This window comes from Bubalus kerabau, chromosome 4, assembly GCF_029407905.1.
Source record: "Bubalus kerabau isolate K-KA32 ecotype Philippines breed swamp buffalo chromosome 4, PCC_UOA_SB_1v2, whole genome shotgun sequence".
Classification (NCBI taxonomy): domain Eukaryota; kingdom Metazoa; phylum Chordata; class Mammalia; order Artiodactyla; family Bovidae; genus Bubalus; species Bubalus kerabau.
Window position 1 is genome coordinate 172,895,627 of NC_073627.1, and position 27,614 is coordinate 172,923,240.

Sequence of the window (27,614 nt, forward strand, 5' to 3'; positions counted from 1 at the left end):
AGCCAGGGACAGCTCAGTTCAGTTCAGTTGCTCAGTCATGTCTGACTCTTTGAGACCCCATGGACTGCAGCACACCAGGCCTTCCTGTCTAATACCCACTCCTGGAGCTTACTCAAACTCATGTCCATTGAGTCAGTGATGCCATCCAACCATGTCATCCTCTCGTCCCCTTCTCCTCCTGCCTTCAATCTTTCCCAGAATCAGGGTCTTTTCAAATGAGTCAGTTCTTCGCATCAGGTGGCCACAGTATTGGAGTTTCAGCTTCAACATCAGTCCTTCCAATGAACACCCAGGACTGATCTCCTTTGGGATGGACTGGTTGGATCTCCTTACAGTCCAAGGGACTCTCAAGAGTCTTCTCCAACACCACAGTTCAAAAGCATCAATTCTTCAGTGCTCAGCTTTCCTCACAGTCCAACTCTCACATCCATACATGACCACTGGAAAACCATAGCCTTGACTAGACGGACCTTTGTTGGCAAAGTAATGTCTCTGCTTTTTAATATGCTGTCTAGGTTGGTCATAGCTTTTCTTCCAAGGATCAAGAAGCGTCTTTTAATTTCATGGCTGCACTCACTATCTGCAGTGATTTTGGAGCCCCCCAAAATAAAGTCTCTCACTGTTTCCATTGTTTCCCCATCTAGTTGCCATGATGGGACCCGATGCCATGATCTTTGTTTTCTGAATGTTGAGCTTTAAGCCAACTTTTTCACTCTCCTCTTTCACTTTCATCAAGAGACTCTAGGCATTACTGACAGTTCTTCTTCACTTTCTGCCATAAGGGTGGTGTCATCTGCGTATCTGAGGTTATTGATATTTCTACCAGCAATCTTGATTCCAGCTAATCAGCTGAATGATCTTGGGCAAGTTACTTCTTTGTGCCTTAGTTTCCTTACCAGTAAATAAACATGACAGGGACAGCTAGGTACTTTCAATAATGAACTAAAGGAGAGAATGAAACTAACATTTGTTGAGACTTACTCAGCGTTAGTCCTGTCCTCAAAGTAACGCCATTACGTAGAATTATTATCATGTTTATTTACTGGTGAAGAAGCCAAGGCATAAAGAACTAATTTGCCCAAGGTCATTCAGCTGATTAGTGTCTGAGCCAGAGTGTAAACCCAGGACTTCCTCATCACCCTGTCCCACGTTATTTCCATTCTGAGTATGAAATGGCTGTCCAAGAGTTGATTTTACTCTTCTCTCCTTTTTTTTTTTCTAAGTAAAAATAGGTTCTTTTTTCCCCTGATTATAGAAAAATATGTTCATTACAAAAACATTCAGGCATACAGAAAAGCAAGATTATTGTTTTTTTAAAAAAACCACCCCAAATCCTACCACTGTTTACATTTTGATGAACATTATTTAAATACATATGTAAATATTTATAGAAGTGAGACTATATTCTTCATGCTGTTCAGTAGCCTGCTCTCTTTTTTCATTTTAAAACTCACTGATACCTTTTTCATCAGTAAATTTGTTATTACTTTACTGCCTGCATTGTGTTTCTACTGTGTATATGTCCTCAAAACCAGCGCCTGCAGGATTTTGGTTATTTCTGACCCTTTAGGATTTGATTTTACCTTCGTCTGTATGGCACGCTCCTTGACATCACTTGTGAAGCGGTCAGTAGCTGAGTCTCAGCATGTTCACGTTATTCAGGTCGTATCGGTTTACGTTTCTGCCAGGAGATTGTGAGTGCTCACTATGCACGTTGTGGCCGTCGCCTTCTGTTGCCAAATACCTTTGATGTCCCAGTGGACGAATTAATGAGGCTGAACATCTATCGGTACATTTTATTAGCTGCTCGTGTTTCTTCTTTTGTGAATTGCCTGTTCAAGCGTTTTGCCTTTTTTTCTTTTGGGGTGTTTGTCCCCCCCCTTTTTTTAAAAAAAAAAAAAAAGCTCTTTGGATTTTAGAGATATTGACTCTTTGCTATTTAAATTCTAAGTTTTTCTTTTTTGAAAAAATATTATTTAGTGATGGTTAAATAAAATGTTTAGTTTTTAATATTTACATGTTGGTGCTTTGGATTCTATTTTGTGTATGTCACACTTGAAAAGACATTAAGAATCTAATGAATATAGCTAAATGAATTAGATTTTAATGCATTTCACGTTAATTAATTTAATTAAAAGACATTGAGAATTCATAGTGAAAAGGCACCCTACAGAATGGGAGAAAGTATTTGCAAATTCAGTGTGTCCAAGATACATAAAGAACTCCTACAACTTAGCAACCACAACAATAACAAAATCCAGCTTTAAAAAAACTGGGTAAAAGACTTGAGTAGACATTTCTCCAAAGAAGATATGCAGATGGCCACCAAGCATATGAAAATGTGTTCAACATCACTCATCATTAGAGAAACACAATTTTAAAACAATGAGATATCATTTCACACCCATTAGGATGGCCACTATCAGAAAACAGAAAATAAGTGTTGGTGAAAATGTTGAGAAATTGGTAGCCCTCATGTATTGTTGATGTTGCTGCTATGAAAAACAATATGGAAGTTCCTTAAAAAGTAAAAATAGAATTACCGTATGGTCCAGTAATCCTACTCCTGAGTATCTATCTGAAAGAATTTAAAGCAGGATCTCATAGAAATGCTTGTACATCCATTTATTGCCGCATTATTCACAGTGGTCAAGAGGTGGAAGGAACTCATATGTTCTTTAATGAATGGATAAATAAAATGTAGGATAGACATACAGTGGAACATTATTCAGCCTTTAAAAAGAAGGAAACCCTGTCATATGCTACGGTATGGATAAAACTTGAGGACATTATGCTAAAGGAAATAAGCCAGTCTCTAAAAATTAATACTGTATGATTTCACTCATGGGAGGCATCTAAAGCAGTGGAGCTCATAGAAACAGAAAGTAGATGGTGGTTGACAGGGGTGGGGGAAGGGGAAAATGCAGAGGGGATGTGTACAGAGTTTCAGTTTTGCAAGTTGAAAAAGTTCTAGACGTCTATTGCACAACACTGGGGATGTACTTAGCTCCACTGGACTACACACTTTAAAATGTTTAAGATGGTTTTAGAAAAAATTAACATTTATTTAACAAATAAGCAATTTGTCTTGTTGGAACATACACACAAGAAATACTTGTACTTCTGTACCACTGGAAATGTGCGTAAGTGCTCGCAATAGAATTGTGTGTAATATGAAATACCTGGAAACAGCACAAAAATATTTTATAGAAATAGTCCCCATTTTTTTTAAATTAATTTTTATTGGCGTATAGTTGCTTTACAATATCGTGTTAGTTTCTACTGTGCAGCAAAATGAATCAGCAGAATGTGTGCATGCATGCCTGCGTGCTGAGTCGCTTCAGCCCTGTCTGACTCTTTGTGACCCCATGGACTGTAGCCCGCCAGGCTCCTCTGTCCGTGGGATTCTCCGGGCACAATATTGGAGTGGGTTGCCATACGCTCCTCCAGGGGATCTTCCAAACCAGCGTCTCTTCTGTCTTCTGCATTGACAGCAGGGTTCTTTACCACTAGCGCCACCTGGGAAGCCCATATGTATGCATATATCCCTTCTTTTTTGGATTTCCTTCCCATTTAGGTCCCAACAGAGCATTGAGTAGACTTCCCTGTGCTATATAGTAGGCTCTCATTAGTTATCTATTTTATACATATTATTGGGAGTTGGTGATGGACAGGGAGGCCTGGAGTGCTGCCATTCATGGGGTCGCAAAGAGTTGGACACGACTGAGCGACTGATCTGATCTATGTCAGTCCCAGTGTCCCAGTTCATCCCACCCCGCCTTTCCCCTTTGATAGCCAAAGGGTTCTAAGTCTGTCTCTAGAAATAGTCACCCTTATTTTTTCTATTATTTCATGTAAGTTTTGTTTTCTTACATATAAATTGTTTGTCCATCTGGAATGTATTTGTTTTAATACATTAAAGGGCATAGAGAGGGGCATAGGGATCAGGCTCTATATTTTTTTTCCAAATGGTGAGCTGCTTGCTGCAACATCAATAATAGAATGATCCATCTTTTCCTCCCCGATTTGAAATGCGATTTTAGTCTTATATTAAATTTCCGTATACTTAGGTCTATTTCTGGACTCTTAGGTTCTCTGGCTGTACAGGTATCGCACTGTTTTAATTTGATCACTTTAAAATAAACGTTAATCGTATTTTAAGAACAGAGTTATAAACTAGCATATAAATTGCCACTTGCAGTGCTTACTATATTGGGGCAGCTTTCTGGTGGGCTGTTTGATTGGACAGGCTCTCATTGCTACCCACACTGGCATCAGTGCCATTATAGATATGGAAACTGTGGTTCATAAGGTTAGGTAACTTGCCATAGGTAGGTAATTGGCGCTTTCGTTCACCATGGGGACGTGGCAGAGTGAAGATTGGAGCCTGAGTTTGAACAACTTTAGAGCCTGTGGAGTTCTTTAACAACGTGCTGTGTGTCTTTGGATGCACAGATATCTTCCCTTAGAGCTCATACATACCTTGATCCCCATCGTGCCTGGCATAGAGTGGTGCTAGTATGTGCTTCTTGAATTGAAAGGGAAGCAATTCATGGCTTATCTGGAACAGGTATTATTAAACAGATTATTCCCTGGCTGCAGTTAGATGTATGCTAATGTTTGTTTTAATAAATTAATTTTTAAATAATTAAAGTAACGTAATGATATTACAGATAAATCAGAAAGTAGAGAAAAAAATTGTGCTAAATATATTCCAGCCCCCATATATTCACTGTTTTGGTACATTTCCTTCTAATTACTTAATAAGCATGTTTTTATTGTTTGAATAATAATAAATTAGAGTTCTGCCTCCTGTCTTTTCCTTCTCCCAGTTTTTCTTTGTCTTCATAATCCATCATTTTTCAAGATTGCACAGTACTCACAGAAGAGAGCAAAAATAGTTTACTTAACCCATAGGCTGTTGGTGAACATTTAGGTTGGTCCTTTTTTTTTGTCTTTTATAAAATTACACTGTAGAAGGTGCTTTCCTGGTGGTCCAGTGGTTGGGATTCCACCTTGCAGTGCAGGGGATGCTAGGTTGATCCCTGGTCCTGGAAGATCCCACATGCCTCAGGGCAGCTAAGCCCATGGGCCGCAACTGCTGAGCCCAGGTGTTGCGGCTGCTGAAGCCTGTGCGCCTTAGAGCCTGCGCTCCATAACAAGAGAAGCCACTGCAGTGAGAAACCTTCGCGCTACAACTAGAGAGTAACCCCCACTTGCGGCAACTAAAGAAAGTCTGTAGGCAACAGCAAAGACCTAGCACAACCATGAATAAATAAAATTTTAAAATTACATTGTAATAAACATATTAAATATTCTGATACTTTAAAGCCATCCCTTTTGAATATATTCCCAAAGAGAGGTTACTGGGTCAAGGGTAGATATTAGTTTTGGGTATTTATTGTCTCTAAGCTTTAGGAACCTCTGATAATTTGTAAAAGAACTACAGTAAATTCTTCAAACACATGTTTTGTTGACCTTATTATGATAAAAGGAATTCCTGTTCAATGAGGAAACCTAGGATATATATATATACAAAAAAGAAAGGATTCCATAATTTCATACTTTTCCAAGATGATCTCTGATAATTTCATGTTTATCCTTGTTTATTTATATCAACGTATTTTTTAGTAAATTATTTTAAATTTCATTTTATTAGCCAGAATTCTCTACTAATTATTTTTTTCCACATTTATGTTGATAATCCATTTTTGGATGATGATCCTTTGTCCTTTGACATTCAAAATATCTTCTGAATTATTTCAACCATCCATTAAATATTTGTTCCAACTATGGTTGACAACCCTTGATAGGTGCCAAAGTGTTGAATCAATATGGATTCCCTTCACAGCCATCTGTAATGTGCTGTGGAAAGTGCTTAGTGCTCTGAAACTGGATACTGAGGATGTTTGGTAGAGGGAAGGATGAATCCTGTTAAAATCCTGGGCAGCTTTCTGGAGGAAGTGGCATTTGTGCTTGGCTTTGAAGGATAGATAGGGCTTTCAAGTCTAAAAAGGAATCTGTAGGAAAAAGGATAGAACAGTACATTTTGGGCCAGTATGAATCACCAAAGAAAGATGAACTTAACTTTCAGTGAATTTTTAGTGTCAAGTATGGTGGTGTTTTTGGAGAAGGCAATGGCACCCTACTCCGGTACTCTTGCCTGGAAACTCCCATGGATGGAGGAGCCTGGTAGGCTGCAGTCCATGGGGTCGCTAAGGGTCAGACACGACTGAGCGACTTTATTTTCACTTTTCACTTTCATGCATTGGAGAAGGAAATGGCAACCCACTCCAGTGTTCTTGCCTGGAGAATCCCAGGGACGGGGGAGCCTGGTGGGCTGCCATCTATGGGGTCACACAGAGTCGGACACGACTGAAGTGATTTAGCAGCAGCAGCAGCAGGGAACAGTGTTTACATTTAACCACTTGCTGTACATTGTGGTAATTCCTATTCTGGTTTTTTTTTGTTTTGTTTTGTTTTTTTAAATTCTGGCTGTGACTCATTAAATTGATTTCGAGACCCAACAGTGGGTCATGACCTGCTGTTTGAAAACTGCTTCCATTGTGGCTCAGCTGGTAAAGAATCCTCCTGCCATGCGGAAGATCTGGGTTCGATCCCGAGTTGGGAAGATCCCCTGGAGAAGGGAAAGGCTACCCATTCCAATATTCTGGCCTGGAGAATTCCATGGACTGTATAGTCAATGGGATCGCAAAGAGTCGGACACGACTGAGCGACTTTCACTTTTTCACTTTCACTTACATACACATATGTACTCATAGAAATAAAGCAAAAACAGGCAACAGTATTTGTACTTAACTACTTGCAGTACTTTGTGATAATTCCTATTCTGTTTTTTTAAAAATACTGGCTGTGACTCATTAAATTGATTTCAAGACCCAACAGCGGGTCACGACCTGCTGTTTGAAAACTGCTAGCCCGAAGGACCCTGAAAACCTGGCGTCAGATTCTCCTGCCATGACCTCCCAGCTGTCCTGAGGAAGTGGAACCCAGAGCTTCTTTCCCCTTCCTGTCCAGCAGGTGAGGAATAAATCAGGTACGTCCTGCCTGCCTGGCTCACCTGTCCTCATGATGAATGGTGATTTTTGTCACTTCTCATTGAAGATGTGAATGCATGAAGCAGGCAGCTGTGGAGCTCTTGAGTTGGTGAGCTGAACTTGGTGATGAGCTTGGAGCAGTTTCCAACACTGATTAGAAGGCTCAGGGGTTCCAGTGAGCCACAAGGAGCAAAATCATTAATGGAAATTATCTCAGAGGGGTATAGGAGTATAGGTCTGTTTTTCTTCATTGAACTTGAACCTCTTTCATAATAATAGAGTGAGTTGACAAAACACTTTTTGAAGAATTTACTATATTTCTTTTCCAAATCAACAGATTCCCAAAGCTTAGTAGCAGTAATCACCTATGTAAGGAATGACCAAAACTCTGGGAGTGTGTGTATATTATGGAACTGTGTTGAACTAATATCGCTCCTTGGCCCAATAATCCATCTTTGGGAATATATCCAAAGGAGAGGATTTTAAAATATCAAAATATTTTGTGTATGAAGATGTTCCTTGCAGTGTAATTTTACATAAGCCCAGCATTAGGTCTGGTAGGAGTACGCAGTGTGGAACCAAGCACAGCTCCTGGTGCTGCTCTGGTCCCAGGAGAAACAGTCATAGGTGACTGCTCTGAGAAGCAGAGTGACTAAGGATGTACACTTTATAGTCAGGCTGTGCTGTGTTCATTAGTCCCTCAGTCGTGTCCGACTTTGCAACCCCATGTACTGTACCAACCAGGTTCCTCTGTCCATGGGATTCTCCAGGCAAGAATACTGGAGTGGGTTGCCATGCCCTCCTCTAGGGGATCTTCCCAACCCAGGGATCAATTCCAGGTCTCCTGCATTGCAGGTGGATGCTTTAACATCTGAGCCACCGGGGAAGCCCATAGTGAGGCTACCTGGATTCAAAACCCAGATCTGCCCCTTCTGGACCACATGCCTCTGGGAAAATTACTTAACCTTCTTTATGTCAGTTTCCTCACCTGTAAAATGGGTTTGGTGAGAATTAGATGAGGAAATACTAACAACACTAGAACAGTGCTTGACACATACTAAGTCCCGCATAAGGCTAAGCTTGGCTAATTAATTCTGTTTTTTTTTTTTTTTTTTTTCCTTTGCACAGAGGATGGAAACTTTGTATAGGCTCACTGCATCCATTTGGGGAGTGGGACATAGTGGAAGGACCATAGGACTGGATGTGAAAGATGGAACGTTGAGGGCTCTGCCCCTTATCAGACTTTAGCTGAGTTTAGGGTATTATTTTCCCTGTTGGAAACATTGTTGTCTAAAATAAAAGATAACAAGCCTTTTTCTGCTCTGCTTGGCAGAACTGTCATGAGGATTGGCAGGGGGTGGCGGGCTGGGTGGGGACACATCCATCAAATGAAGAGATTGAACTTTAGAGATGTCCAGTGGGCTTATTGTGAATTCTGTCTCTGGTTGGTAATGGGTTCCGTGGATAGCCCATAGTGGGAAAGAGGTGCTGAGATTGATTGGTGATGTCTGCCACTGGAAGGCAGTGTGGTGAGGGTTTAGCTTACCTTTACTATCTCAGGGCTGCATGGCTTCCTGGGTCCCACCTAATCTGTGGCTGGGTGGTTCTGTGGTTATTGAGGAATTGAATTAACTGTGTAGTGCTGTAACCAGGAGATGGGAGGCCATCTTTTCCAGTTATATACACTAAAATATCTTAAAGCTGTGATAATGAAATGTGGGTGGAACTGGCATAGACATTGAACAGGGAGATAAATAGAACAGATTACAGTCCAGAAACAGACCCAATGGATCATGCTGTGTATAAACTTTAGTTCTAGTACCACCTTATTTCGGATAACGTTGCTTTTAAGATAATTTAGTAAACATCTCTCCCAGTTGTCTCGTTTTCAAAATTCTCATTTGTCTCTCTCTTATATTCTACCACATGAACTGGAGAATCACTTTCTTCAAGGTAAAAATTGCCTTGTTACTTGAATCTCATTAAATACGTGTATGCACTAAACTGAGTGGGAAGGGCCTACTCCTAGTACTGTGCTTTTCTGCCCAGTAACAGGGTCTCTATGCATTCACGTTCCTTTATACGACCCTCAGTAAAAGTCTGTAGTTTGCCACATACGTTTTGAACTTTTATTTCTAAGTATATTCCTAGGTATTTGATAATTTTGACTGCAGTTATAAGTGGGGTAATTTCCCTCGTTGTATATTTTACCTAATTAACGCAAGTAATAGAAAAGCTACCAGGTTTTATGTGCTGGTTTTTTTGTTGTGATGTATAATGTACTGTATTGTCTTCTTAGTTCCAGCGGTTTCTTGTGGTTTCTAGGTAGGCGATAATATATGCAAACAATACTCATTTCCCTTCTTATTCTACAATATCGTCCTTTTTTTTCCCCCATATAGTATGGGTTGACTAGATCTTCTAGAGCCATTTGCATAATTGTGGGGATAGCAGGTATTCTTGTATTATCTTATTTCTTATTTTAGTGGGAAGCATTCTAGCGTTTAATAATCAAGTTTGAAGTTTTATTTTGGTTTCCGATGTATATTCTTTATCACTGAGTAAGTATCTTTCTGAGTTGCTAAGAGTTAGTTTCTCTTTCTTTCTCTTCTCTCTGTCTCTCCCTCCGTCCTTCTCTCTCCTCCTTTTTAAAGTTGTTTCAAGATGATGGTGAGTGGTATGATTTAGGAGAGATTTTTACTTTTCTGTGTTTGAATTTTTCCTTTGCAGTGGAGTGTGAATCATCCCCTCCCCCACTATAAAGCTATTTAGTAATAAGGAGGGGGGGGAGGGATGATGAATTTTTAACAAATGTCTTTTCATTATGTACCCAGATGGCCATATGTTTTTCTTACTTTGATCTGCTGATGTGATGAATTATATTAATAGATTTCCTAATATTAAACCATCCTAAAAGGAACCCATTTTGTTCATGGTGTTTCATTATTTTAATACATCCTGAGTCCATTTTGCAGTATTTTGTGTCTATATTCATTGGTGAGATTGTCCTGCAGTTTTATTTTTAGTGTCTGTTTTTGGCATTTTTTTTATGCAAGGTTTGCTAGTACAGTGGGTTGTAAATTGGAAAGCTTTCCATCATTTTCAATGATCTGGAACAGGAGGATAAATACAATTCAGATTGTGTTCCTATTGGTGGTGGCTGCTGAGACTGCTGTGTTGAGAAGGATTCTGAGTCCCTGTCATGTGTAAACAATTTAGTGTTTTGGAAGAGTGTAGGAAATGAGAGTTTAAGCATGCATGCCAGATGTTTATTTGTAGTCCTTGCCAGGAATGATTTATATTGCACGGGAATTATCTATCTTTTGAAAGTTTAAAAAGACTTGTCTTTAAAACTTTCTGTCTTTTTAGGCTTTAGAGATAATTATTTTCCACTGTTTCCCTTTCTTTAATAACTTTTTGGCTTTTGCTCTTGTTCAAATAGTTTGGGTCATTTATATTTTCTTAGAAATTTATTTATTTCATCAAGAATTTGAATTGTATTTGCATAGACCAGAATGTGTGTGTACGTATATATATATATATATATATATATATTTATATATAGTGTTCTCTGTTTATATTTCTTCATTTGATTTTCTTGCATTTTTTTTCTCTTTAGTTTTTGGTTGAAAACTAATATCCAGGCCTACTTATTATTTTTGTATCCTGCCTCTTAAAATTTTTGTTATTTATCAATTCTAGCTACTTAAAATATTTCTAAATTATTATATACATGTGAAATAAATCCACCCTTCTACTTTCTTTAGATTTTTAAAATATGGAATCCTTAGCTCTTTATTTTTTTCTGTTTATTAATAAAAGTACTTAATCAATGAATTTTCCTCTGAGTACATTTTTGGTCACATTCCATAGTCCTTACTGTGAAGTATTCTTACTATTTTTTCCTCTAAATATTCTGCAATTTTAGTTTTGATGCTCTTTAGCCTGCAGATTATTTCAAAGTATAATTTAAATTTTTGTGTGATTCCCTTTTTTACACTGCTGTTTATTTTTATTCATTTTTAGTTTATTGTAAGAGAATGTTGCTAGTGTTAGTTCTGCTTTTGGTAATTTATGGACATTATGGATTCCTTTCTAAGTATTAGTTTGTGTAAATATTTCATTTGCTTGTAAAAGTAATAATTTCCAGTTTTTTTGTTGTTCAGTCTCTAAGTTGTGTCCGACTCTTTGTGACCTCATGGACTGCAGCGCACCAGACTTCCCTGTCCTCCCCTATCTCCTGGAGTTTGCTCAAATTCATGTCCATTGAGTTGGTAATACTATCAAACCATCTCATCCTCTGCTGCTGCCTTCTCCTTTTGCCTTCTATCTTTCCCATCATCGGGGTCTTTTCCAGTGAGTTGGCTCTTTGCACCAGGTGGCCAAAGCATTGGAGCTTCAGCTTCAGCATCAGTCCTTCCAATGAAAATTCAGTGTTGATTTTTTTAGGATTGACTGGTTTGATCTCTTTGCTGTCCACTTTAAGGGTTTATTATTTGCCATGTTCATATATTTCTCAATTTTATATGTCATCAGCATTATTAATTACATTCTTCAGATTCCTTGTAGTGCCCCAGTCATGTTGCTTTTCTATTTATATTTTAAGAATTTGAGAATTTCTTACTGTCTTTCCTAACTATGTTTCTTTTGATTTTACCTTTTTTTCTTTATATTTTACTTTATATTTTTATTGGTTAGATTAGGTTAACAGAAATTTACCTGCTTACTACATTTTACTAGGGATTGTACCCTTAATCTGTAAAAATCAGCCCTCCTTGACCTATCTTATAGGGCTTTACTGATAGCTCAGTTGGTAAAGAAACTACCTGCAATACAGGAGACCCTGGTTCGATTCCTGGGTTGGGAAGATTCGCTGGAGAAAGGACAGGCTACCCACTCCAGTATTCTTGGGCTTCTGTTGTGGCTCAGCTGGTAAAGAATCCACCCTCAATGCGGGAGACCTGGGTTCAGTCCCTGTGTTGGGAAGATCCCCTGGAGAAGGGAAAGGCTAGCCACTTCAGTATTCTGGTCTAGAGAATTCCATGAACTGTATAGTCCATGGGGTCGCAAAGAGTCAGACACGGCTGAGCGACTTTCACTTTCACTTTGACTATTTTATGCTTTCTACTTTCAGTTCTAGTTTTTCTGGTTTTTATAATGCTTTTTCTGTTTTCACCTTTAACTTTAGCGAAATTTATAAAGCACTTCCTACTTTGTGTTGTTGGAATTTACCTCATAAAATTTTATATATTTATTTCACTTTTAACCTTTCTATGCCCTTTCAGTTCAGTTCAGTCGCTCAGTCACGTCTGACTCTTTGTGACCCCATGAATCGCAGCACGCCAGGCCTCCCTGTCCATCACCAACTCCTGGAGTTCACTCAAACTCATGTCCATCGAGTTGGTGATGCCATCCAGCCATCTCATCCTCTGTCGTCCCCTTCTCCTCCCGCCCCCAATCCCTCCCAGCATCAGAGTCTTTTTCAATGAGTCAACTCTTTGCATGAGGTGGCCAAAGTACTGGAGTTTCAGCTTTAGCATCATTCCTTCCAAAGAAATCCCAGGGCTGATCTCCTTCAGAATGGAATGGTTGGATCTCCTTGCAGTCCATGGGACTCTCAAGACTCTTCCTTAACACCACAGTTCAAAAGCATCGATTCTTTGGCGCTCAGCTTTCTTCACAGTCCAACTCTCACATCCATACACTGGAAAAACCATAGCCTTGACTAGACGGACCTTTGTTGGCAGAGTAATATCTCTGCTTTTGAATATACTATCTAGGTTGGTCATAACTTTCTTTCCAAGGAGTAAGCGTCTTTTAATTTCATGGCTGCAATCACCATCTGTAGTGATTTTGGAGCCCAAAAAAATAAAGTCTGCCACTGTTTCCACTGTTTCCCCATCTATCTGCCATGAAGTGATGGGACCAGATGCCATGATCTTAGTTTTCTGAATGTTGAGCTTTAAGCCAACTTTTTCACTCTCCTCTTTCACTTTGATCAAGAGGCTTTTTAGTTCCTCTTCAATTTCTGCCAGAAGGATGGTGTCATCTGCATATCTGAGGCTATTGATATTTCTCCCAGCAATCTTGATTCCAGCTTGTGCTTCCTCCAGCCCAGCGTTTCTCATGATGTACTCTGCATATAAGTTAAATAAGCAGGGTGCCCTTTAACAGTTGCTATATTTCTGTCAGATTGCTTGTAGTTTTTACATTTAAAAACTCAGAGTCTGAATATCTGTGTCTTTTGGAACTTACCCCTATTTCTATTTATTATAATACTTAATGTGGTTTTTTAAACATCTTTTTACTAATTATAGTTTTCTTTTTGCTAAGTATTTGTGTAACTAAGAAGACATTTTTGATTCTTTTTTATGTAAATGGCATCTTTTAATGAATAGGGCATCTTGTGTTACGTATTTTTTCTCTTAGTACTCTATGGGTGTTTTGTAGTCTTATGTTGTTAATATTGAAGAAGGTAATTCAGAGGCCACGTGGTATTTCATTTTTGTGGTTGATTCCTGCACCCCATCCCCGACCTTCCTAAATGCCTGTCCTATTCTTTTTCACCCTTGAAATCCCAGGGTTATTTTGGGCAGTATCTGTGTTTGGTGTCTTTTAATTCATTTGCTGGAGGAGAATGTGGAAATCGACTCCAGTGTTCTTGCCTGGAGAATCCCATGGACAGAGGAGCCTGGCGAGCTACAGTCCATGCAGTTGCAGAGAGTGGGACAGGACTGGAGAGACGTAGCCTGCACACAGCAATTCATTAGCTCAAAATATGGTATGTACATTCAGTCTACAGACTTAGGTCTTAACAATAGATACATTTTTGTTGCATATGTTCCCCTGGTCTCATCTTTTTTTGAAATGACATTTAATCATTTATATCTATATATCCCTGTTGTTTGTTTTCTGTAGTGACCTCTTCTTTTGATGATTTTAACCTCTCTCTATTTCCTCTGAGTTTTATGAGTGCTTCTCAAGCTTATCCTTTGCATCACATACTCAGTTTTCTGTGCTGATAGTTTGTTATTACTTCTGATGCTGGTTTTAATTCTTCAGTGGCATTATTTGGTTCCTTGTTCTTTCTTCTTAATTCATTGAGCTTCCTTTTTATTTCACTCTGCTCTTATTTTCTTTAATTTTTTTGAGGGGACAAAAGAGAGTGTATCTCAAGTTTATTTCCGTTTCCTGGAGTAAAACTATGTTTTATATGTCTCTTTTCTGCGTCTTGAGTGGAAGGCTTATCTCCTCTTTTTTGTTAACACAGTTTTGTTTCATTTGCCCTCCCCCATTTGTGTCATTTATTCATGTTAAATAAGGAAGGGTATGTCTTGGTCTGGTATGTACTTTAAAATGAAGTCGGTAACTGCTTCCTTAGATGTTGAGGTGAAAGGGGAGGGCCAGATGGTGAAAGCTGATATGAAGGATGAGTGATGTGGCAGCCTCAAGTTGATGGAGCTGTAGGTTTTCTCAGTCTGGGTACCATCGTTTGGTTGAATGGAGCAACACTGTGATGTGCCCAGTGGGCTATGCCCAGATTCTTTCCTGATGGGATTGGGGTTGAGTTGAAAAGCTCTACCTGGAAGAAGCTTAGCTGCCACTGGGATTTCTCTGTGGAAATGCCATCAAGGAGGGCTTTCAGTAGCTTCTGTCACAGCCCCTCCATCTAACCCCCACCTGCCTTTGGCTTTCATCTTAGCAGTTCTGGGTTGGAATCTCAAGGAGGGTGGCTGTGAGATGATCTGCTGGGATGCTCTGTGATTTGTTCCCACGTCCCTAACATCTAGCACAGAGCCTTCAGTAGGCAGCTTGTGTGTGTGAAATCATCTTCTAAATTTTAGGATCTCCTTTTAGTTTTTAATTGTGGTAAAATACTCATGAAATTTATCATCGTCACCGTTTTTGTGTGTGCTGTTCAGTAGCGTTAGGTACATTCACACTGCTGTGCTGTCAGTCTCTGGAACTTTCTCATCTTACAAAACTGAAACTCGATTCATTAGCCAGCTCCTCATCGCCCACTTCTCCTGGCCCCTGGCAACCCCCATTCTGCTTTTTGTCTATGAATTTGACTACTCTGAGTGTCTTATATGAAAGGAGTCATACAGCGTGTGCCTTTTTGTGACTGGCTTGTTTCACTTAGCAGAATGTTCTCAAAAGTTCATTCACATTGTAGCATGTGTCAGAATTTCCTTCCTTTTTCAGGCTGAGTAATATCCCATTGCATGTATATACCAAATTTTGTTTGTCTGTATATCTGTGGACCCTTGGGTTGCTTCCACATTTTGACTGTCTTGAATAATGCGTCAATGAACATGAGTATAATATTCTCTGTTTTCAATTCTGTTTTCAATTCTTTGGGGTATATACCCGGAAGTGAAATTGCCAGATTATATAGTAATTCCGTGTTTAATTTTTTGAGAAAACCACCATACTATTTTCCTCCTATTTAAAAACATGATTATGGAAAGTTTCAAAAGTACACAGAGCAAACGTTGTATAATGACGCTTTGTGCCCAATTGTCCAGCTTCGACGCCATCAGCATGTATTGCTATTCTTCCATCATGCGTACCGCCACCTACTCTCCCCACTCAGTGACGATGGTGGTTATTAAACTATTACAGCTGATTCAGAAAAAATTCTCATAAGTAAAATGGACATAAGTAAGTGAAGGTTTTGATAAAGGGATTTGTTGTTCAGTTGCTCAGTCATGTCTGACTCTTTGTGACCCCATGGACTGCAGCACGCCAGACTTCCCTGTCCTTCACCATCTCCCAGAGCTTGCTCAAGCTCATGTCCATTGAGTTGGTAATGCCATCCAAGCATCTCATCCTTTGTCATCCCCTTCTCCTCCTGCCTTCAGTCTTTCCCAACATCAGGGTCTTTTCTAATGAGTTGGCTCTTTGCATCAGGTGGCCAAAGTATTGGAGCTTCAGCTTCAGCATCAGTCCTGCCAATGACTATTCAGGGTTGATTTCCTTTAGGATTGACTGGTTTGATCTCCTTGCAATCCAAGGGACTCTTAAGAGTCTTTTCCAACCCCACAGTTCAAAAGCATCAATCCTTCGGTGTCCAGCCTTCTTTATGGTCCAACTCTCACATCCATACACTCGTGTAACTCGTATCCCTCCTGCAGTATAGAACCTTTCTGCCTCCCAGAAGGTGTCCTTTGTCAGTTGCCACCTCCTCTCCCAGAGGCAACTGCTGTTCTGATTGCCTTCATGTTAGACTAATTCACCTGGTCTAGATATAAAGTTTATACAAACAGTGCCTCCTGCTTTTATATCCCTGTGGTCCCTTTGTGAGTGTGTTGATGGTCCTGTGTCACTTGCCTTGCAGGACTCTCTTCTTTCACCTTTTTGCAGGTTTGGGGTTCAAGGTCATGTTAGGTAATCACTGCCTTTGGTTTTTGTTTTTATTCTGTCTTGCTAGTGTTATAACTTAGGAACCCAATGAAAAAGCCCCAACATTTCCCCCGCATTTAAAACTCATTGTATTTTACCTTTTACCTATAAAAACAGTTATTCATATATTAAAAACTTGAGAATTAAAGGAAAATAAATCCATCAGTGTTAACATCACTTCATAATCATGATTAGTGGTTCTCTGTTAAATTTGTCTTTTTTCTAGGTGTACTTTTTTAAAGCTATCATCATAGTGCATACAATTTTATATCCTGCTTTTTTCACCTAACACTGAAACAGCAGTAATTTTAGCCAGCTACATGGACGTCAGTAATCGTTTTTTATTGGCTCCATAGTTGCTGCAGGGGGTCTGTCATTTGAGCTCTTACACTGTCTTGCGCTGTACTAAGTCTTATTAACTCATTGGATCCTCACAACGTACCTGTGAAGTACTTACTGTTCCTCTCAATTCATGGGTTTGAAATTAGTCACACATTTGGTGAGCAGGGAAGCCAGGAACCAAACCCAGGCATTCTGGCTCCTATCCCCAACACTGAGGCACAGTAATTAACTTCATCATTCCTTTGAGTGGACTGTACAGGGGTCCTTTGCTCCATTTTACAGATGACTAAACTGAGGCACCGGAAAGTGACTTAACTGAGCTGATGCAGCAAGGAAGTGACAGAGCTGAGGCTGGAACCCAGGCTCCTGCCTCCTAGCATCATCCTTTCCCACTTTTTCTGGAAATCCTCTGCTATGCTTGGGCGGGGGTAGGTTCTGCCCTGTGTCCGGTACTGCTGCACGGCAGGATCACCCCCTGTTCTTCAAGCTTCTGGTTTTCCTTTCATCCTCATTCTCTGTCGTCCTTCCAGCAGCCTCCAGGTCCTCTTGCCTCTCTGGGCCTCACTTTCTTCATCTTTAAAATGGGCATCTCCTTTCTCCTTCTGCTCTCTGGGCCCTGTTGCTTCAGCCCTCCTCTCCTGCACTTGGCCGGCCCGGCGCGTTCCCAGACACTTGCAGGGAACTGTACTTGCGGCTGAGTGAGCATCTGCTTCCCCATCTGGTCCCAACTTTTTCCTTAATTACCCACTGAATTGGCTCTAACAAAACGCTGACAACTTGAATGAGACATTAGCTGATACATCAGCACCCGTGCCAGGGCCTCACGGGCTTTTCTGGGACGTGACGAACCCAGGCCCAGCAAAGCCCCTTGTTCCCTGGCCCGAGTCCCCATCCCAGCTGAGAGGCAGGCCCAGCCAAGGCGCAGGGCCTCCCCAGGGTCCTGCCGCTCGTTAGCGCCGCCTTGTCGTGGCGGGACCCCAGGCTTTCTTGCCATCCTCTTTGGGGCTGGGTCACGAGCCTGGAGGCGAGGTTTGTCCTCCCTGGCATCGCTCCCTTGGTCCCTAGCCCTTCATGTCTTTTGTTCCAAGTTACTGTTTTTCAGATTATTTTTGTTTTGTTCCTAAATAGTCTTGAAGCAGCTGGACTAAGTGTACCGCAGAGCGAGGGACGTTGGCTTGGGTTTTCTCGGCCTCAGGGTGCCTCCTGCAGAGCCTTTTTGGGCTTGTTTTTTACATTCGAGGACTTCCCCAGGTGGCACTAGTGGTAAGGAACCCCCCTGCCAATGCAGGAGACATAAGAGACAAGGGTTTGATCCCTGGGTCAGGAAGATTCCCTGGAGGAGGAGGAAATAAATGGCAAGCCACTCCAGTATTCTTGCCTGGAGAAACCCATGGACAGAGGAGCCTGCAGGGCTACAGTCCATGAGGTTGAAAGAGTCAGGCATAACTGAAGTGACTTAGCACGCTCATTTGCATTCAGATAAGAGGCCTGAGGGGGTGTAATATAGACTGTATATTACATTCTAACTTCCTGAGAAGAAAAGGCAGAGCTTCCATTTTTTCATTGTAAGAAGGATAGGTAGTCAGCTACCTTGGTGGGGGTGAAGAGCGCAAGTTTGGGGGCCAACCAACCTGGATTCAGGTCTTGCTTTCACCCTGTGTGACCTTGGGCAAGTTGCTAGACCTCTCTGGGCCTTAGTTTCCTCTTCAGAAACTAGAGATCAGAGAACCCCATGAGAGCTAATTATGAAGATTAAACGAGGTAACACGTATAATGCACAGCCACATAAGAAGTATTCAAATGTGCCTATTTTTACTTCCTCCTTTTTAAACTCATGTGCAACAGGTGAAGTTTATTATGCTCATTTTAGGATGCATGATCATTTTTGGCTCATTATAACTTTTTCTTGCTTTATTTAGTTACTTCTTTTTATTCTCATCGGCCCCCTCCTGTTTCTGCCCTATCTCCAAGCTATTAATTCTACGTTTTTAACATGCTTTTTTTGTTTTGTTTCTGTGTGTTCTTAATGTGTGCTATTGTTTCCTGTGCGTGTTTCAAAAATTGATGTCAGTGCTTTAGTGTCTGGATCTCATTCTGTTTCTCACTTTTGTCCCTCAGCTCTGAGTTTTTGACATCCATCACATTATTTCTAGCTGCTGGGTGCAACCACCACATTTTTCCCAAAGAAGATTCCTTAACTGCCCCCTCCCCACCCCAAATAGAGTTGTGGTGAACTTCCCTGTGCATGTTCCCATGTGGATCCCCGGAAGACCTGCCATGTGTGCCCAGGGGTGGAATTTAGTACAGAATAAAATGGAGAGTAGTTGAAGGAAGCAAATAGAATGGATATTCTCATGCCCTGAATTGAATAAAATCTTAATAATTGGCCAGTTAAGTTAACCATCTACTGAGTTTGCTTTGAACCCCAGCAAAAGACTCTTTTGTTTTTAAAGTTTTTAATTAGAAATCACATGAATACATATTCTTTGAAAACAGTTTAGATGACACAGAGGTAAGTAGAAGAAAGACTAAAAATGGAAAGGACTCATACGCCATGCCTCCCATCCTCCTAAGCCCCATATTGAGGAGTTAAGCACTGGTGGTAGTGGATGAAAGCCAGCTCATTGGAAAAGACCCTGATGCTGGGAAAGACTGAGGGTGGGAGGAGAAGGGGCGGCAGAGGATGAGATGGTTGGACGGCATCACCCGCTCATTGGGTGTGAGTTTGAGCGAACTCTGGGTGGTAGTGAAGGCCTCCTTCACTAGGGAAGCCTGGTGTGCTGCGGTCCACGGGGGCCCAGAATCACACACGACTTAGTGACTGAACGACAAATATAGGCACAAATGTGAACCTTTATACCGTTTTGCACCTTAGCTTTTCTCACTCAATAGGATGTCATGAGAGCATTCCACCTTAGCCGCAGCAGATCTACTTTAGTTTTTATCATGCTCTGTATTCTATGTTAAGGATCTATCATAGTTTATGTGGCTAGTCCCCTCCTGATTGGCATTTGCGATGCAGCCAGTTTTTTGGCTATTTAATAAAGAACCAGTGCTTCTTGTGGTGTTAGTCTGCTGGTGATGAATTTCTTTAGCTTTGTACATTTATATTTTTGAAAGCTATTTTTGCTAGGTATGTGCTGGGTTGACAGAGATTTTTTTTTTTCCCTTCAGTACCTTAAAGAAGTCCTGCAGCATGTAGATGCTGTGCTTATTTCTGTCCATCTCTTTTCCTCTCTTTGTTTTATTACTATTAGTTTCTATGGCTGTGTCTTCAGGTATGTCAGTCTTTTCTTCTTCAGTATCTAATCTCTTCTTCATGCCAGGCATTGTATTCTTTGTCTGGAGGAGTTGATTTGTGTCTTTTAAATCAGAAGCTTGGTCACTCACATGCTCATCTTCTTCCCTTCCTTCTTGAATTTATGGAGTATGTTTATGACAGCAGTCTTAATGTTCTTAAAGTCTATCAAGCATGCTATTTTTCGGTCTCTTCCTGTTAATTGTTTTTTCTGTTTCTTTCAGGCCTAGTGATTTTTGATTGACAGATGCTGTGACTTTTGCATTGTTAAGTGCTGGATGTATTAACGTTCCTTTATTTTGTACTTTATTCTGTTATCATTTTTGTATTAGTTTACTCTTGCTGCTGTAACAAATTATCATGATTTTAGTGGTTGAAAGCCACTCAGGTTTATTATCTTATAGCCCTAGGGATCAGAAGTCCAAGGTCTCACTGGGCTAAAATCGAGGTGTTGGCAAGGTTCTGTTCCTTCTGAGAGCTGTAAGAGTCAATCTATTTCCTTTTCCACCTTCTCGAGGCTACCTGCATTCCTTGGCCCGTGGCTCCCTTTCTCCATCTTCAAAGCCAGCAATGTTGGACCAAGTCCTTCTTACGCTGCCATCTCTCTTCTTCTTCCCTCTTCTCTTTAGAAGGACTCCTTTATTGAGCCCATCCAGATGATCCAGATAATCTCTCCATCTCAAGGTCATCTGACTAGCAAGCCTCATTTCCTTTGCATGTATCCTCACATATTCACAGGTTCTGGGGATTAGGATGCGGACATCTTTGGGAGGCCTCTCTGCCTACCAGATGCCTTTCCTGGTGGCTCAGATGGTAAAGAATCCGCCTGCAGTGCAGGAGACCCAGCTTTGATCCCTGGGTTGGGAAGATCCCCTGGAGAAGGGAATGGCTACCCACTCCCGTATTTGTGCCTGGAAAATCTCATGGACGGAGGAGCCTGGTGGGCTTCAGTCCATGGGGTTCCTAAGAGTTGGACATGACTCAGCGACTAAAACACACACATTCTGCCTACCACAGCAGTTAAATTGTTGTGAAGGACAAGAGCTGGGTTTAAAATAGAGGACAGTTTGGCAGACTCTGGTCCAGGGGGCAAGTCTGACCTTTTTTGGTGGGGGCACTGGGTCTTAGTTGCAGCATGTGAGGTCTTATTCCCTGACCAGGGATTGAACCTGGGCCCCCTGCGCTGGGAGTTGAAGTCTTAGCCATTGGATCACCAGGGAAGCCCTTGGCCTGTTTTGGTAAATACAATTTTATTGGAACACAGGTATGCTCGTTGGTTAGCTATTGTCCATGGCTGCTTTCATTCTGCAGTGGCCCACAAAGGCTGAAATATTGACTTTCTGGACCTTTATAGAAAAGGTGTTCTGAATTCTGGTCTAGTGCTAATTTTTCCTCACTGTTGTTGTTAATGCTGTTCAGTTGCTAAGTCATGTCTGACTCTTTGCCACCCCATGGGCTGCAGCATACCAAACTTCCCTGTCCTTCACCATCTCCCAGTTTGCTCAAACTCATGTCCATGAGTTGGTGATGCGATTCAACCATCTCCTCCTCTGTCGTCCCCTTCTCCTCTTGCCTTCAATCTTTCCCAGTATCAGGGTCTTTTCCAGTGAGTCAGTTCTTTGCATCAGATGGCCAAAGTATTGGGAGTTTCAGCTTCAGCATCAGTGCTTCCAGTGAATATTCAGGGTTGATTTCCTTTAGGATTGACTGGTTTGATCTGCTGTCCAAGGACTCTCAAGAGTCTTCTCCCCACTGTTGAGGGCATACCTTTCTGAGTACCCTCCCCAATGCCCCTGTGTATTGGGAGATTTCTCCCCTTTGGCTGGTGGGACTATGACCTATTCTTCGCCTTGTGAGTTCTGGGAATTGTTCTGCTGGATTCTCTGTTTCTTGCTCCAGCCTTAGGTCGTTTCCGTATATGCATGTGTGATCAGCGCTAAAACAGCTGGAGAATTGGAGCTCGTTCTCTGGGCCCCTCTCTCTGCTCTGACTCTATTATTTCTAGCTTCCTGGGCCTCCCCTGTTTTAAGCTGTCTGCTCAACTCAGGGGAACCCTTGAACTCTGCTTGAGCGCCTCCTCTCTGCACTGCAGTTGAGAAATTCTCTGAGCAGTCACCTGGGACAATTGTAGGACCCAGCCTGTTTGCTTTCCTCTCTTAGGGGCTACTGTCCTGTAAGCCTGCTGCCCAGTGTCTAGAAATAATTGTTTCAAATGTTTTGTCCAGTTTCTTGGTTGTTTAAGGTGGATGGCGAATCTGGTTCTGCTGACTCCTTCATGACCAGAAGCCATCAGCACTTCTTATATCAATGTTATTTTGCATCTGTGAGAGTACTTTGAAAAGATAGAGTACTGGAAGAGGCATCGTGGTGTCAGAGACTGTGCATTTTAAATGATATTACCAAATTGGCCCTTGTAAAGGGTGTGCCACTTTATACTTTGAGAGTCTCATTCTAATAGCAGAGGTTGTGGGAATAGAAGATGATATGAAATTGCTTTGAGTTCTCTAAAGTGCTGGGAACTTGCCAGGGCTCATGCTTCTTAAGAAAGGGCTTCTCCTAGCTGTTTCTCTTTTGACTTGTGTCCCTGGTGACCATTTTGCCTTGCCAGACTCTCCACCAGCTTGGCATCGTAGGACTAATATTATTTCTGTAGCAAATGGGGATGCCTAGGGGGATCTACTGTTAGGCTGAGACTTTCCTTCCTGACATCTGTTGAGCACCTACAAATGCTAAATCATGTCCTAACTGTTTCCTGTAGTTATGTGATGTAATTTAAATGTCCACCACAACCTTGGGAGCTTAGGATGAAACGGAAACTGAGAGAGGTGGCATGGCTTGCTCCAGGTCCCAGGAAAGTGAGGATTTTTCCTGCCTTTAAATCAAATCTACTGGTTCATACAACTGACTATCCATTTTTTCTAAAAAAGGTCTTTAGATACTCAAAGTGTAATCTAAAACTTGATAGTATGAAACGGGATATTTGTTGATGTTGTTGTTGTTTAGTCGTTAAATTGTGTCTGACTGTTTTGTGACCGCATGGACTGGAGCCCGCCACACCCCTCTGTCTATGGGATTTCCTAGGCAAGAATACTGGAATGGGTTGATGTTTCCTTCTCCAGGGATCTTCCTGGCCCAGGGATCGAACCTGTGTCTCCCAAAGTGGCAGGTGGATTCTTCACCACTGTGCCACCAGGGGAGCTCATTTGTTGACATACTGAAAAGTCCAGGGCTGGACTCAGGTAACTTAGTTGGGGTTATCAGAAGTGTGTTGCTCTCCATCTCTCAGCTCTTGTTTCCTTGTATTGACTTGCTCTTCTTGCAGGCATTCCCCAAGTGGTGGCAGAAATGGCTGTAGTGTCCCCAGCCTTATTTCTCACCGCACTGGAGTAGTTAATCCCAGTGAAGAGAGAGAACTTGTTTCCCAAGGGTTTCAACCAAAGTCCTAAGAAAGGCTCACATTGGCCCAGCTTGAGTCACAGGCATATCCCTGAACCAATCACAGTGCAGGAGGGTGTGTTGTTCTAATTGATGGACGTGGGTCATTTGAATCTCTTGGTGCTTGGGACTGGGATTGTAGATTCCTGAAGGGACAAGAAAGTTCTTTGTTGGAATCAGGGATGCTGAATAGGCAGAAATGAAAGTGTCCATCATCCATGGTGCTCTGTGGTCTTATTGGGCACCTGCTGAGTGACTTCTCTCATCTGGCCTTGGTTCGACAATGGCATTCCTCCTTCCAGTTTCTATCAGTTGTTCTCTCTTACCACCTGGGGCAAGTGAGGCTTCCAGGCCATCACTCCCTCTGGCATGGGTCGGCTTTCACCCAGAACTGTACCACATTGACACTGAGCAGATGGGGGGAGATGTCGGGCCTTGACTTTTCAGTGCTGGAGCCCCTGTTCTTCAGCCACCTGGGTGGAGGTGAGCCGCTCCCAGGGAAGGTAAAGCTGGGAGAGCAGAGGAAGTGTGTGTGTGTGTTTTGCATGTTGAGAGAAGCTCACCGTGTGTGTGTGTGTGTGTGTGTGTGTGTGTGTGTGTTTTGCATGTTGAGAAAAGCTCACGGGTGTGTGTGTGTGTGTGTGTAGGGAGGGTGGGTGTTGCATGTTGAGAGAAGCTTACCATGCTGTTGCCATTCCACTCTGAGGCTATGAAACAAGAGGTCCCCTGGGGGCCTTACCCTCTAATTGGCACCAGGAAACAAGAGCCCAACAGGCTGGGGACCCCCAAATTCTCTCTTTCATCGTTAGTAGATGAGCTCTTTTCCAAGGGAGGTCTGGGACCTCCTGCACTAAAAGCAGCTGGGACATTCAGCTTCCCCCTGCTGTTTCTGAATCATCGGGGGTGGGGGAGGTGGAGAATCTGAGGGGTTTTTGTTTTATTTTGGTTTTTTTTGGCTGCACTGTGCGGCCTGTGGTATCTTAGTTCCCCAACCAGGGATGGAACCTAAGCCCCCTGCACTGGGAGCAAGGAGCCTTAACCACTGGATTGCCAGGGAAGTCCCAGAATCTGAGATTTTAACCAACTGCCCGAGTATTGCTTTCACATGCTGCGGGTTGAGGTCCTAAGGCTGATGACTGTCTGAATTGGCTGAGTTTCCCGCTGCCTTAGGTTTTTCTTTAAAGGATTCTCCTTTCTCCTGATGGGACTATTCACCTGGTTTATCCAGCTCAGGGATTTCCCTCCTTCAGATCTGAACTGTTCCTTCCCTGATAGCTCAGCTGGAAGAGAATCCGCCTGCAATGCAGGAGACCCCAGTTCAGTTTCTGGGTCTGGAAGTTCCACTGGAGAAGGGATAGGCTACCCACTCCAGTAGTCTGACCTGAACAATTCCATGGACTGTATAGTCCACATGGTCGCAAAGAGTCGGACACGACTGAGCGACTTTCACTTCACTTCCAGAGTGAGGAGGTGTCACTGAGCTTGGGAGTGAGTCTGAAGTGTGGAATCCCTTGTTGAAGAGATCAGCATTATTATTCTCCATCTAAAACGTTCTGTGTCTCACGACATACATTCGAAATAGCATGAAAAGGGGGAGTAATGCATGGTGAGCCCGCATGCCTACTAAGAACCACTGCCGCCTAAAGCCTGTGACACAGGATTGGTCGTGAGAGCTGGAAAAACTCAGCGACTAACATGGCACCACATTTCATTGGTTCATAAATTAAGATCCCAACCCCTGGTTGAGTAAAATACTACTTTTACTCACTTCGAGATCTCAAAAATCTTTTTAGCCAAAGAACCTTTTCACAAATGAAGTCTTACAGAGGAGCTCAGTATATCAGATAGATAAAAGTGTTTTGTTTTTTTTCATTGGAGAGGGACAGCCACATTATGACTTTCGTGGTCCCCAGGTACTTTTGCCTTCGTGATCGGCTTCCTTCATTAAAATATATTTAAAATCTGAGGACTTCTCTGTCCATCCTGTGGCTGAGAATTCGCTTTCCAATGCAGGGGGTGTGGGTTCAATTCCTGGTTGGGGAGCTAAGATCCTACATGTCTCTTGGCCATAAAAACAAAACTTAAATCAGAAACAATATTGTAACAAATTCAATAAAGACTTTAAAAATGGTCCACATTAAAAAAAATCTAAAAAAAAGAGTTTAATTTACTTTTTATGATTTCATTGGTATAAATGATGATTGTGTTAATATTACATGGCAAGCATTTTCTCTGACGTGAAAGTTTAGTACTTTATTCTGGTTTTAAAGAAATCAAAGCTTTTTTTTGTGGACCCTGAACGCTGTGTCTCCTCTGTCCAGTGGGGAGGTGTGTGTGAGCCCTGAGGGGACAGATCCTGGCCTGGCCACCTCCTGGGTTGCTCCTGAAGCAGGCTGGAGGAGAGGGACCCATTTGGAAGACCCTTGCACAGATTCATCGCTCAAACCTTATCAGATGCTTGTCTGCCTTGGGAAGAATCAGAACATATCACAGTAAGCATGGAATGTCAAAGTCATTCTCCTGCCCCCAGCTCAGTCTCAAGCATCATTCATACCAAGAGGTCAGCTCTCCAGCCTCTGCTTGAACCTCTCTAGGGACAGGGAGCTCCTTACTGAGCTCACCTTTTTTCCGATCCAGTTCTGTAGGAGATCATGGTACTCAGCAGACCTCTGGGTCGATCACCATCTGCCCTCTAATCCTGTAGTGCCCATGCCCACTGCTGAGCCCAGGTAGGAGTCAGGAGTCTGGGGTTTAAGGTGCAACTTTTGCCCCTCTCCTCTCTGCTGTTGTGTGATGGTAAAGGGAGACCAAGGCTTGTCCTGGGCAGGGATTGCCTGTAGCCCAGGTTCTTCTGGGATGTAGAGGGCTTGTTGGCTTTTGCTCAGAGGTCAGGGGCCAGAGACTCTGTGTGTCCCTGTGCCCCTGGGTTCGGGTGGGGCATGGTTATACCACAGGAGAAAATTTGGATAAGAGGGGAAGGGTCAGGTGGTTTAGGATGACCATTCCACTCCTGGGCTCTCTGTCTGGTTGCCTTTTTCCTGAGATTTCGGGACATATGGCCACCTCGAAACCCAGTGGGCACCTGTCCAGTGCCTCATGGTGCCAAGTGCTTGTCCGCTCGGGCTGGGGGAGGGGAGAACAAGAATGGTGATTTCTTCCCTGAGGCCTGCTGGCCTCAAAGCCTGGACTTGCCTGGAGACAAGCAGTAACTTGGCAGCGTGGGATATTTCTTTTCATCCCCCCTTTCCCGCCTGGCGTCTCCTAGTTCCTGGTGCTTGGAATAGGGGTGCGCCCCAGCCCCTATCCGCAGTCCTCATGGCCCAGCATATCTTTATGAGCCCCTGATCCACCCCTCATCCCTGCCACACCAAATGGCTCTTCTGGACCCACCTATGGTTTCTCAACCTCCACGCTTGGTTCTCACTGTCCCTCCCGCCAGGGCAGTTGGTACGGTGGGTGCCCACGGAGAGTATGGTGCGGGGTGAGTCCCCATCCTGGCTTCCAAGTAGGGGAGCGTCCTGCCCAGCCTGGTGTTTGCTCACCTGGCTCCTGCTCTGCACTTTGTAATTATTGATTCCTGCCGCGTCCGCTCACCGTGAGCCAGCTGGGGTGGACTGGCCGTCCAGCTTAGAAGTTCCTGGAAACAGTGACTTATTATTCCCCTAATGAGCGTGTCTTTGCCAGCCAGGTGTGTCCAGGAAAAAGCGTGAGTGTGTGAGCTGCTGGACAGGACATTTTCGTGGGCACTGGGTGAATTTTCTCCTTTCTCTTGGGTCTGGCTCTTCAGGGCTATATTCTCTCTTGCCATTACATCTTGAAATTTGTACTTAAATACCTCCTCCGATTATATGCCAAGGGAAAGCCAGTTTCATAGGGCGGTTCGCCTGAAGCCACTTTTCTCTATCCCTCCATCCCCCCTCCCTCCCTGCCTCTCTCCCTTCACACCTTCTGTGAGCAGGGCGGTCCTGTCCTTCTGTCCCAGGCGTCCTGTCCTCTGTCCCAGGCGGCAGGGATCTCGTGGTCCAGCTGGAGACCTAGGAAGCCGGACACAGAGTGAGTTTCAAGTTAGTGCAGAA

The 27,614-nt window shown here is 42.6% G+C and overlaps 1 protein-coding gene across 2 annotated transcripts in view; it reads left to right on the plus strand.

The window, feature by feature from the left end:
• ZNF618 (zinc finger protein 618) overlaps positions 1–27,614 on the plus strand; it is a 204,755-nt gene that overhangs the window by 15,386 nt on the left and 161,755 nt on the right. Inside the window, exon 1 of one of the 2 annotated variants that reach the window (XM_055579441.1) lies at positions 27,573–27,591. The exons of the other annotated variant lie outside the window; for it this stretch is intronic. The gene's annotated coding sequence lies outside the window, so the exon portion shown is untranslated. Of the gene's footprint in view, positions 1–27,572; positions 27,592–27,614 lie in introns of those variants that run through there. 2 annotated transcript variants of the gene reach the window in all.